The sequence below is a fragment of the Meleagris gallopavo genome, chromosome 5, assembly GCF_905368555.1.
Source record: "Meleagris gallopavo chromosome 5, MGAL_WU_HG_1.1, whole genome shotgun sequence".
Lineage (NCBI taxonomy): Eukaryota > Metazoa > Chordata > Aves > Galliformes > Phasianidae > Meleagris > Meleagris gallopavo.
This window is the reverse complement of record NC_139408.1, coordinates 11,733,180-11,744,289: the sequence shown is the minus strand read 5'-3', so window position 1 is coordinate 11,744,289 and position 11,110 is coordinate 11,733,180. Positions and strand designations below refer to the sequence as shown.

The window sequence follows — 11,110 nt, the reverse complement described above, 5'->3', positions numbered from 1 at the left end:
TAGGATCCTTAGAGTTTGAAAGGACCTTTAAAGGTCATCTAGTCTAACTCCCCTGCAATGAACAGGGATATGCACAGCTGAATCAGGTTGCCCAGTTCTCATTTTATTGTTACTGACTTCACCAATTCTTAACAGTCTTTCTGAAAAATAAGCCAAAGAGCCTTTAAGTGGTCAGTCAGCTTGTGCATTATATTGTTAATGTTCAGAGCATAATTAAGCAAGGGTTAGTTGCCCAACTTTCTGAGTATCAGTAAAACAAGAACTAAAAAACATTTTTCAACAAGAATTCAGGAATATGTTCCCAGCAGCCTTAGAGCATGGTGCTCCATTTCAGCCTGGAGCAGATTTTTACTGAATTTGAGAATTCAGGATGCAGAAGGAAATGCTGACACTTCATTAAACCAGGTTGCGCTCGCCGATAAGAAGCAGAGAGGGGAATTGAACCATTTTGCATTTTAAGGGATCTGTGAAAAGGCCCTTTTCTGCTGATTCAAAATGTGATTCTTCTCTTCTCATATATGAATACATCTCCCGAGTGAGTTTTTCCTGCTTAGGATAACTGTCAGGCTGCTCTTTCACATCAACTGTGTTAAAAAGTGCTGTTTTCCTGCAGTGAAGGGAAGAAATGACCAATTCTGACAGGATATTTAAATTCTCTGCAGTGGTACATGCTAGAGTGTTACCAGTAGAGAACATCACAACCATCCTCTTGCTGTTAGCTGTGTGCATTCTCTTTGGTTTCTGAGGGGAATTGAGAACTTTTAGTCTCCAGTTCAGCAGAGCAGGGAAGTATCTGTTGAATGAGCATGAATGGTTCTGACTGTATTTAAGAACATGCAGAGTTCCTTCACACATACAGGTGTGTTCTTAAATGCTTTGCTTCTTTGGAGCTGTAGGTCTGTTTTCAAGATTTCATAAAACTGACTCCAAGCAATGCTATTGACAACATGGATCCCAATTTCATTTTTTTTTCACTGTCAAATTACTATCTAATCATAAAGCCTATTTTGTGTTTGAGAAGAAAAAATACTCCTTAGCCATTCCATGCTTCAGTATTGAAAGGCCCTTGATTTTAAATGTAACAATTATCAGAACCACAGAATCACAGAATCTCAGAATCACAGAATGGCCAGGGTTGGAAGGGACCTCAAGGATCATGAATCTCCAACTCCCCTGCCACATGCAGGGCCACCAACCTCCTCATTTAATACCAGACCAGGCTGCCCAGGGCCCCATCCAACCTGGCCTTGAACACCTCCAGGGATGGGACATCCACAACCTCTCTGGGCAGCCTGTAACCCCTGACATCCAACCTAAATCTTCCCTCCCTCAACTTAAAACCATTTCCCCTTGTCCTGCAGTTATCAACCCTTTCAAAGAGTTGATTCCCCTCCTGTTTGTAGGCTCCCTTTAGGTATTGAAAGGCTGCAATGAGGGCACCCCACAGCCTTCCTTTCTCCAGGCTGAACAAGCCCAGCTCCCTCAGCCTGTCTTCATAGGGGAGATGCTCCAGTCCCCTGATCATCTCTGTGGCCCTCCTCTGGACCCTCTCCAACAACTCCCTGTCTTTCTTGTACTGGGGGCTCCAGACCTGGATACAGTACTCCAGATGGGGCCTCACAAGAGCAGAGCAGAGGGGGACAATCACTTCCCTGTCCCTGCTGGCCACCCCTCTTTTGATGGAGCCCAGGATACCATTTGCCTTCCGAGCCACAAGGGCACACAGCTGGCTCATGTTAAGCTTTTCATCTATCAAGACCCCCAGGTCCTTCTCTGCAGGGCTGCTCTCAAGGACCCTCCTTCCAGTCTGTATGGATGCCTGGGATTCCTCTGGCCCAAGTGCAAAACTCTGCACTTTGCCGTGTTGAACCTCATCAGGTTCACCCAGGCCCACCTTTCCAGCCTGTCGAGGTCCCTCTGAATGGCATCCCTTCCTTCCACCTGTCAACCACACCACTCAGCTTGGTGTCATCAGCAAACTTGCTGAGGGTGCACTCGATTCTGTCATCGATGTCATTGATAAAGATGTTAAAGAGCATTGGTCCCAAGACAGACCCCTGGGGACGCCGCTCGTTACCGGCCTCCACCTTGTGCTATCTACATTTCACAGCTCTGGAAGATATTTAAAACCTGCTTGGACACTTTACTGTGCAGGGAACCTGCTTTAGCAGACGGGTGGACTAGTTGATCTCCAAGGTCCCTTCTAAACCCTATTGTTCTGTGATTCCTAACATTCCTAACATGATAGCTAATCAAATCCAGAGATGAGCAAAGCTGGTAAAATCTAGTGAAGATTTTGGACTTTTATCTGTTTTCTGTCTTGGAAGATAAGGCTATATCTTTGTACCAGTAATAACAGCCCAAACCCAGATTGATTCAGTGGATTGTTCTTGTGATATTTAGTGTTTCTTAATCTTCCTTCTGCTTACATTTTACAACATCTCTCAGAATCTCTAGGACCAGAATCTGCTGGGGTAAAAGAGTGATGTCATGTGCTATTGAGTTACATAATGGCAGCTAAAATTTTCTATAATTAAAGAAAATACCTAGGTAATGTGTTTGAAGTTATCAAAACTCTTTTATCTGCTTTGACACATGTGAATGATTCCTACTTAGCCTGGAGATGGTGCTTCCATTGTTTTTTTCCGTCTCTAATACCAACAAAGAAAATTCTCAGATTGTCCAGAATGGCATAAAGCATATGAGAAGGCAGAAAGACTTTTAAAGGGATGTTTTAATTAAAATGTAAATTATGTTAAAATGCCTTCATTATGAAGAGAAAAAAAATTACACTTCTGCATAATTTCTGCTAATAGTGGTTCTATTTTTCAACAAAGCTATTTTGAAAAATGCTGAAATGCATCATGCCCATAAGGTAGAGAATTTCACCATCTAATTTATATTGCAGTTTTAAACTGAAAGGGGAGAGTTAGATTAGACGTCAGGAGGAAATTTTTCCCTGAGAGGATGATGAGGTGCTGGCACAGGCTGCTCAGAGAAGCTGTGGATGCCATCTCTGGAGGTGTTTTAGGCTAGGTTGGATGAAGTCCTGGGCAGCCTGAGCTGGTGCCTGATTTCGTGGGTAGTAACCCTGCCCATGGCAGGGGCTTGTAACTAGATGATCTGTGAGGTCCCTTCCAACTCAAGCTGTTCTATGATAAAAAAGCATACGTAAGTATCTTAATGTATGTGTGTGTATTTCTACGTGGCCTGCTTCTCCACTGCCATGTATCTAACATAGCCATTTTTGTCAGCACCATGTGAATAGGAAGTTAATTCACATATAGTAGTGTTTCACAACAGCTTTGCATTGCTGTAAAAGGTGCAAGATAACAGAATCAGATCTAGCCTCTCATGAATGATTAGCCAGTATATTTCCATTCAGCATGGAAAGGAAACAGATGGATAAAATACATGGATAAACCTTGTAATACACAAGGATTAGGAGTCTAGGTTGATTCAGGAAATGGTCTGGGGATTGGACCGGGTAGAAATAAATACTTAAGTGTGACTACCTGCTTCTGAGAATCACCTTTTAAAACAGTATTTCATCTTGCATTTCTGAGACAGTTCTTATCTTGAAAATAAGAAACATTTTTATGTTCCACTTTAAGAAATAAGCCCAGTAGCCGACTGGAATTCATTAATACAGTGCCTGGAATTACCAGGTTTCAATGCAGAATAGGCAGTGAAGGCTGATGTTTAAAACACTGGGATAGAAAATAAATGATTGAGTCTCTTTTCCAGCATCCGACTCATTTCTTGCCTTCAAGCATATATTCCTGAATCTTTTGTACCATTGTTTATCTACTTTTTAAAAGTGAAACAGCAAACATCCCGGAGCTTGGGACTGTCTGCTGTCTGACTGCAGCTTGATGCCCACTCAGTGTGTGTGTGAAGACCTGTGAAGGGAAGTCTTGTCTGAGTCCTTTGTAATAGAGACACTGCTCTTGGACCACAGGCAAGAGAAGTTGGTGGTGGCAGCAGGAGCCCTGCTTCTGCAAGTCAAGTTTCAGTTACCTCAGAGTTTGTTTTCTAGGAAACAGTTATCTACACAACACGCCATTCATAATTCATTCTAGATCACATGTTCAGTGTGAGTTGGTAGAAACTGCGCACTGCAGATAGGGACTCTTCTCCTTTGATACTGCTCAGAAACATACAACAATCCTGGCTAAAGCTAGAGAGGAGAAAAGGAACAGATGACACTCACAGGAGGTTTGCCAGACTTTGCAACTGCAAGCAGAAGTATTTTCTAAAAAGTGATTCTTAATCCCTCTCACGTTGCAGGGAAATTCATAAAATTCTACCCTTTCCTACCTCTGAATGAAAGACAGAGGAAGATAGCATTTTGCTTTAACTACAGGCATCAGAATGTTTTCTACAGAAGTGGCACCTTGACTTTCTGCTGCTCTATTCTGGTGAAATACAGTTTTAGTGACAAAAATACTTAATCTACTAGATCATAATTATCCTGGTCCTGTTGAACATACAAAGCACAGGAGCTAAGAAGTTGTCTTCTTAGTATGAACAGGGCCTCTGAGCATGAAGTTCTCCTATAAGAGAACCAAGGACTTTGCAAGACTAAAATGGGAGAAGAAAACATTCTGATCATAAATCTTCATCTCCAAAGGAGGAATGGTGGAGCCATTAGTGCTGCAGTGCTTACATAAATGTAAATTATGACACTACTGAGATCCTGCATGATTCATTTTTCTTTTTTTTTTCTCTTAACTGAAAAGAATCCCAGATCTGATAACTCATGAGCTTGTTTTCTATAAAGCATCAGTATTCATCTGTTTAAGGTTTGTATCTGAAACTCCTGCTAAACCTGCCTGAAGTTGCCAACTTTTGCCTGTCTGTGACATGAATCACTGAGCTGAGCTTTGCCTTTTTATCTTATTTTTAAAACTATATTTTAACCACTCTTCAATCAAAACTTAGCCCAGATCTTAACAAAATGTATAACAATAGAGAAATCTTTTCGTCACAGCTCAGCCAAAGCTTGAGTTAAATGAAAGCTACTTGAAAATAGTTAGCTTTATAACAACTCCATAATCTGTCAAGACTGATTCTCCAGCCTCACTTAGAGATATGGATCCTGATTCAAGCAAATGATTCATTCTGAATATCTAAGTAATTTTCCTGAATTTTTGAAAGAAATATTGGATCTGTATGACTGATGAAATGACTAAATGTGGGCACGTGATATTAGCAACCTGATAATGCTGTGAAAGTTAGCAAAAGCAAGGACTCTGTCAAAAAGCCACTTGGGCAACATTTCCTTAATACTAATCCTAGTATAAGACATGCACAGGTCTTCTGAGTGACAATTATGGAATTGAAAGTGTTTGAAAGGGGGAAAATCCATTTGTGCTTTGAAGGTGTGAAATAAATATACAAGGGCACAATCAGATGTAACTGCCAAGCCTTTGTCTCTGAAGGGACAGGTCCACCTTAGCAGTCCATCTGTCTGTCTTTCTTCTGTCAGTGGTATAATAAAGACAATCAATACAGCTCACTTCTGTGAACACACTGGTTCAGTCATGAGATTGTTCAAAGTCACGCATTTTAGCTGAGGCTAATGAAAGAAGTAAGCTTACAGATAAGCAGAGCTTGCTCTGGAGTCAGATAAGTTGCTAGTCCAACTAGCAGCTCATGGATGAAATGATTATGTAATGTCCCCCAAAAATATATGACAGCTTGCAGAAAAATCTTGGAACGCTTACTGGCATGCAGACATGAAACAGCGTATTAAAAAAAATGTGCAGTCATCTGTGGAAAATATGCTTAAGTTATTCGGTGTTGACATTGCAACAAGTAAATGAGAAGCAGATCTCTCAAATGTTAGTCCTAGCAGGCAGCCATGTGCTTTGACAAGGTAGTTACAGGGATAAGCAAGACTGGAACTGGAAGTGTAGTACATACAGTATTTCTCTGTGACCACATGGCTGGCCAGCTGGTCACCAGGCAAAGTTTGGGATGGTTCTTTGTAGGTCACAGGCAAGTTTTCCAGTCTTATCTAGGATAGATTAAATCTTGTGATTTAGTAGGAGCACCATGCACGGCAATGCAGGGATGTGAATTTATTTTGTAAGCTTTCTTGCTAGCTGCCTAGTCTGGCTAGTGAGAACTGTATAGAGATGGTATGGCGGGAGTGAGAAATGTTTCATATTGCTCAGCAACAGCTCAGTGCGAAACTGTCATCTTAACACGTATAGATTCCTGATCCAAAAGTGCCCCAAGAATTCTGCACCTAGGTATATGGGACACAGCAGAAAGAGCTCAAGTGTTGAAAGGAAATGTTCCATTTCTTCAAGGGACTGCAGAAACTTATATTTTAAAGGGACCTCTGAATGTTATCTGACCATGCTCTTGTCCCAAAGCAGTCTTTGTTCATTCTCTAAAGATAGCTAAATAGGCTGTTTTTAAGGACCTCCAGTGGTGAATATTCCAAACATTCTGCAAGAAATTTATCCCTGTACTTCACTGTATTTTATCTGTAATTATTCCTTCCTAATGCCTAACATAAATCATCTCTGCTACATTTTAAGCGTGTTTGCTTTTGTCTTATCTGTCACAGACAGCTATGGATTTGGAAATTTGCAGATGTTTTCCTTTTTTTCTAAGCTAACAGCCACAAAACATTCAAATTTTTCACGAGTCCTAGACTTATGTTCTCATATTCTCATACTTTGCTGCATAAAATTATTAATCTCATTTTCAGATGATGCTACAGACATTTATGCTGTCAGTTCAGTCAAATGTTCTAGAATTAAAGAAACCGAGAAGTCATTTAATCTCTCATACACTGGAGCATGACGAATGAAACTAGGCAACTTTTTCTGCAACTGCTCATTATTACTAGGTTTTTCAGTCTTTTCTGTTAGGCAGTAGGCAACTTTGTACACTATGTGCTAGGCACACTTTCTGTTCTCAGCTGAAGAGTTTTGTAGTGATGACTGGTGGCAGTGTCAGGAGTTATGATTTTCAGGATCTTGCCTCACTACCTTTGTACTAGATGCTATTTTATCTCTTGAGAATATCACACTTCCTCCCTCTCTAACTCGCTGCCAGTCCTTCGTTGTAGGAAAAGCCATTTCTTATGCAACTCCTTAACAAGAGAGGGGAATTCCTGACTAGAGCTTGGCAGAATCCAACTGGGAAAACAAAGATTTTGCAAAATATGCTTAGTTCTAATGTTTCCTATGGCTTAGGAGTTGTTTTTGTCTTTCTTCTTCCAGATTGAATAGAAATTGCATGTGCTCGTGCTTATGATCCTGTGCAACCAAATTAAGCTAGGTATGTATCTCTGCCTAAGACTCACGTTTGGAATTGAGAAGTGTAAAAATAGAAGGATGATTGGTTGACAAGTTTTACTCTCATACAAGCATGCACAAAAACTCTTCACTTGTTAACTCAGGAATCCCTTCTACTTACATTTTTGCTACAGCTTCTGCACTGTGACTTGCCTAAGAGTGGCTAAATTCATACACTCACGATTCTAAGATGTACAGCCTCTCTCAAACCTACATGTCATTACTGGGATGCCAGAAGGGGCTTTCAAAGCACAGATGAAATAGTTCTGTAGCCTCTCAGGCCCACCCCAAGTGAGGGCTGATTCACCAACATCAGATACACAAGGAATATACACTCAAGGAATGAAATTTTTGCAAGTATGGAACAGAATGCCAGTTGGTCTTCAGCTCCATAGAAAGACCACACCCAATTTACTTATTTTTTACAAGAAGAAACACTCCAACGTGTGAAATTGCCAAGTGCAAAACTCCACAAGGAGACACTTGAAATATGCAGTGAGTCCTTGCTCTCAATACAGAACACTCTAACATAATAAACAAGGCAGTCTTTACTTCCTGTAGATTTTGAGCCAAGATATTTGGAGTATGTGGCAGATTGTGCTTGCATTCAGACAACAATGCTTTTGCTTCGAGACAAATTAGAATAAGCTGCTCTCAGATCTTTAAAATGTGGCTAGGCTGGCTACATAACCACCCTTGAACAAGGTGTGAAATCTACCTGCTTGTCTTCCACAAGCAGACTGATAGGGTCAGTCAGTAGGATGCTGAATGGTTCCTATGTAAGACTAAGGGGAAGATTCAGAAAATATCAGCATACAGAGATGAGCAGAACCTGCACAGGTGGGGTCCCTACTGCATTTTCTCCCCCAAAGCAATACTGTAGCAAAAGTAGTTATAAAATTCCTTGATGGAGGACCAAGCTTTTTCATGTTTGACCATGGATTTTTGCAACATCAATTTCTGACTGCTCCACAAGAGATGTTCCAGAGTTTTAAATTCAAGGAGCGGATGAGTTTTTACCATCTGAGCATTGAGCTGAGCACATCAGAACTGAAGCACTCAAAATAACTCATCGCTGAAAACTGAAAGCCCTGAGTTCCCTCTGGGTGCCACAAAATGTTAAGCTCAGGATTTCCTGTTTTCACTGTAGTTTATATGGAAAGATGTGGCAGGTAACGTAGTCCTTGAAAAGCTAGGCTTCTTAGCAAAATGGATGGCAACTAGGTGTCCAAACCCAGACATTTCACTGATTGTTTTGTGTTAGATAAATTCATGTTTTTTGGTGAAAACCTTTTGTCACCAACTTTTATTTTCTGGATTATGCTTAGCAGTGCATCCTAGACTCTGTTGTAATTTCCTACAACTTATTTATATTATAGTTACAATAATATGTAGTATGTGCTGTAAACATTATGCTATTATATATATAGAAACTCTTATTTGCTAAAACACAGAGAAATATGCTGAATATGTGTTCATACATAGGTCACTCTGAAAGTAATGCCAGCTATTTATTTCCATGGAAGTAACAACACATACAAAGAGCACAATAACACTATGTGAATGTTAATGGGTGCCATTTTTTCCATGTGGAGGAATTCAATTCCACATCTTTGCTTCATCTGCACTTCCATGGCAGACACCATTTGGTCAGACTGCCCCTCTGCTGCCATCTGTCACACAAGAAAACGTAACGGAATATAGGTGGGAAGGTTCAACCTCTACTGCGATACCACCAACATCTGCCTCTTAGATTATAGGCTGATACAATAAAATAAGAGGCATTACTTTTGGAAAGCCCTCGTATGTTAAGTATCTAATGCCTGTCTCAAGAACTGCAGCGATGCCTGGCTGTAGCACGCAGAGGGTCTGTTCTCTCCTTTGTGCACAGCCCTGCAGTAGCAGTAATTACTAGAAGAGTCTTTGGTTTTAGGAGAACCCTCTTAATGGGAAGGACATGCTACCCAGAGAAAGACAGAGGCCATTTGAGGGGACCAGAGACCTTATGGAAATGTACCTGCTATCATGAAATCTCTACAGCCTCAAATTTGTACTATGACTTTTCACAGCACTGTTTCCCGGACTTTTCCTCTTCTAAGCAAAGAGAGGAAGGACTTGTTCCCTTGACTTCTATGTTCTATGCTACCTCTCTTTCTGTCAGACACAGCCCCTCTCTTCCCTTCCACGTATGCCAGGGTTGCACCTCTCAGGCAAAGGCAACTTGCTGGAAACACTGCTCTCTGGAATGAGGCTTCACCAAGAGGACAGACCTGGGGCCAAACAAGGTGATTGCCCTCCTTACTCCCAGCGCCCTTGATGCAGCATGGACTTCCACGTATTTGTTTAGTAGAGAGACATGGGCACTATGGATAGGAGGTGGCATCTGCTACCCGAGTGCAAGTCGATGTGTGCAGTGTAGTTGTGTGACACCATCTGATTCCTGCTCCAAAAACTGACCATGAGTCCTCTGCAGTACAAACTTTTGTCTCAGCTTTTCCTGCTGAGGCAGTTAATAGTTTCATTTTATGGTGTTCTGCTTCACTTGTTTCCAGGAACAAGTTAGACTTGTGATAGCTTCCTACCTGCAGAACCCTCTTCTGCTGTGTTTTCGTATTTATCAGTCCAGGGAATGAAGGTGTTACGGTGATGATATCTGATATTTCATCACCCTCTTTTGTCAGCATCAATTCTTCTGTCTCTTTGAAATGGAGAGTTTTCATGCTGATGTTTCTGTGGCTTAGCTCTTAAATGTGCTGGAAGTAAACAGCTGGAGCCAGTAAGGTGGCCATTTTATGCCAGTTTGCAGCTTTGTCATTCTGTCACCTGTTCAAGTGGTCAAGCACTTTGATTCCCAGGTAGATTTCATTTTTCTCACTTCTCATAGGAAATGGCTCATTTTCTTTGTAGTAAGGTTCTACCATTTTGCGAACAGTGGCATATATGATATTTAGAGAAAGGCATATATTTTTTTCCCAACAGTGAGCACCTTACTCTGTTTTAAGTATCCTAGGGTGTCTTCTCAAACTCTCTGAATAATATTTAGACCCCTGCCTTAAGATGTTATTGCTTTTGTAGGTGAAAAACAAGGAAAATATCCTTTTGCTGTACACCTTGATGGCACTAGTTAGGTTTCCTATTTTTCAGGATGTTCTAATGATTTTTCTTAGCTTAGGCAACACATCACATTTCAAAGATGCCTTTGAGAATTTCAATTTGCCTACGTAAAAAGAATTATTTTGAGCTTGGCACTGAAGCTCTAGTAGGATTTTGATTTTGCCACAAAGCTACTACAGCCTTTGAAATACTACAGTGAGTAATGTGCCTGTCTAAGACATTCAGTCATTAAAGACATACTGTGGCCATAGAGAACTTCAAGAAGAGACCAGCCAGAACTCAAGCTGACACGGGCACCTGCTTTTCAAGGAGCACTGATGAGAAATGTATAAAACCTGTGATATTATCCTAGCTATGGGTATGTGCAATGCCTCTTCTCCAAGCATTAGTAATTGTGTTAGCAGCTGTGAAATTCTTGCAGAGAAAAGATTTCTAGGGGTATCACAGCACTGTGGATTAATCCTATGGTATGGTTGATCTGCTTGCAGTAGTTCAGAAGGTTTTCCAACAGCCCTTTGCAGGTAACTACTGTAAGAGCTACTGTCTTGTCTTGTGCTGAGTTAAGGACTGCTCTCCATTAACTCCTAAAGTCAGAGTTTTTTGGTTGGGACTGTAAAAGGCTTCTGAGAGAGGGATCTCTTTCAACACTTACTGTGAGGTACATTGCATAAGCAACA

General features: G+C 41.0%; 2 protein-coding genes across 6 annotated transcripts in view; one reads left to right on the top strand and one right to left on the bottom strand.

The window, feature by feature from the left end:
* Window positions 1-11,110, top strand: part of TPH1 (tryptophan hydroxylase 1) — a 267,702-nt gene that overhangs the window by 171,969 nt on the left and 84,623 nt on the right. For all 3 annotated transcript variants that reach the window (XM_085224252.1, XM_085224250.1, XM_085224249.1), the window contains one exon: window positions 7,245-7,302. The gene's annotated coding sequence lies outside the window, so the exon portion shown is untranslated. The remainder of the gene's footprint in view (window positions 1-7,244; window positions 7,303-11,110) is intronic.
* KCNC1 (potassium voltage-gated channel subfamily C member 1) overlaps window positions 1-11,110 on the bottom strand; it is a 115,854-nt gene that overhangs the window by 35,673 nt on the left and 69,071 nt on the right. The gene's annotated exons all lie outside the window — the stretch shown is intronic.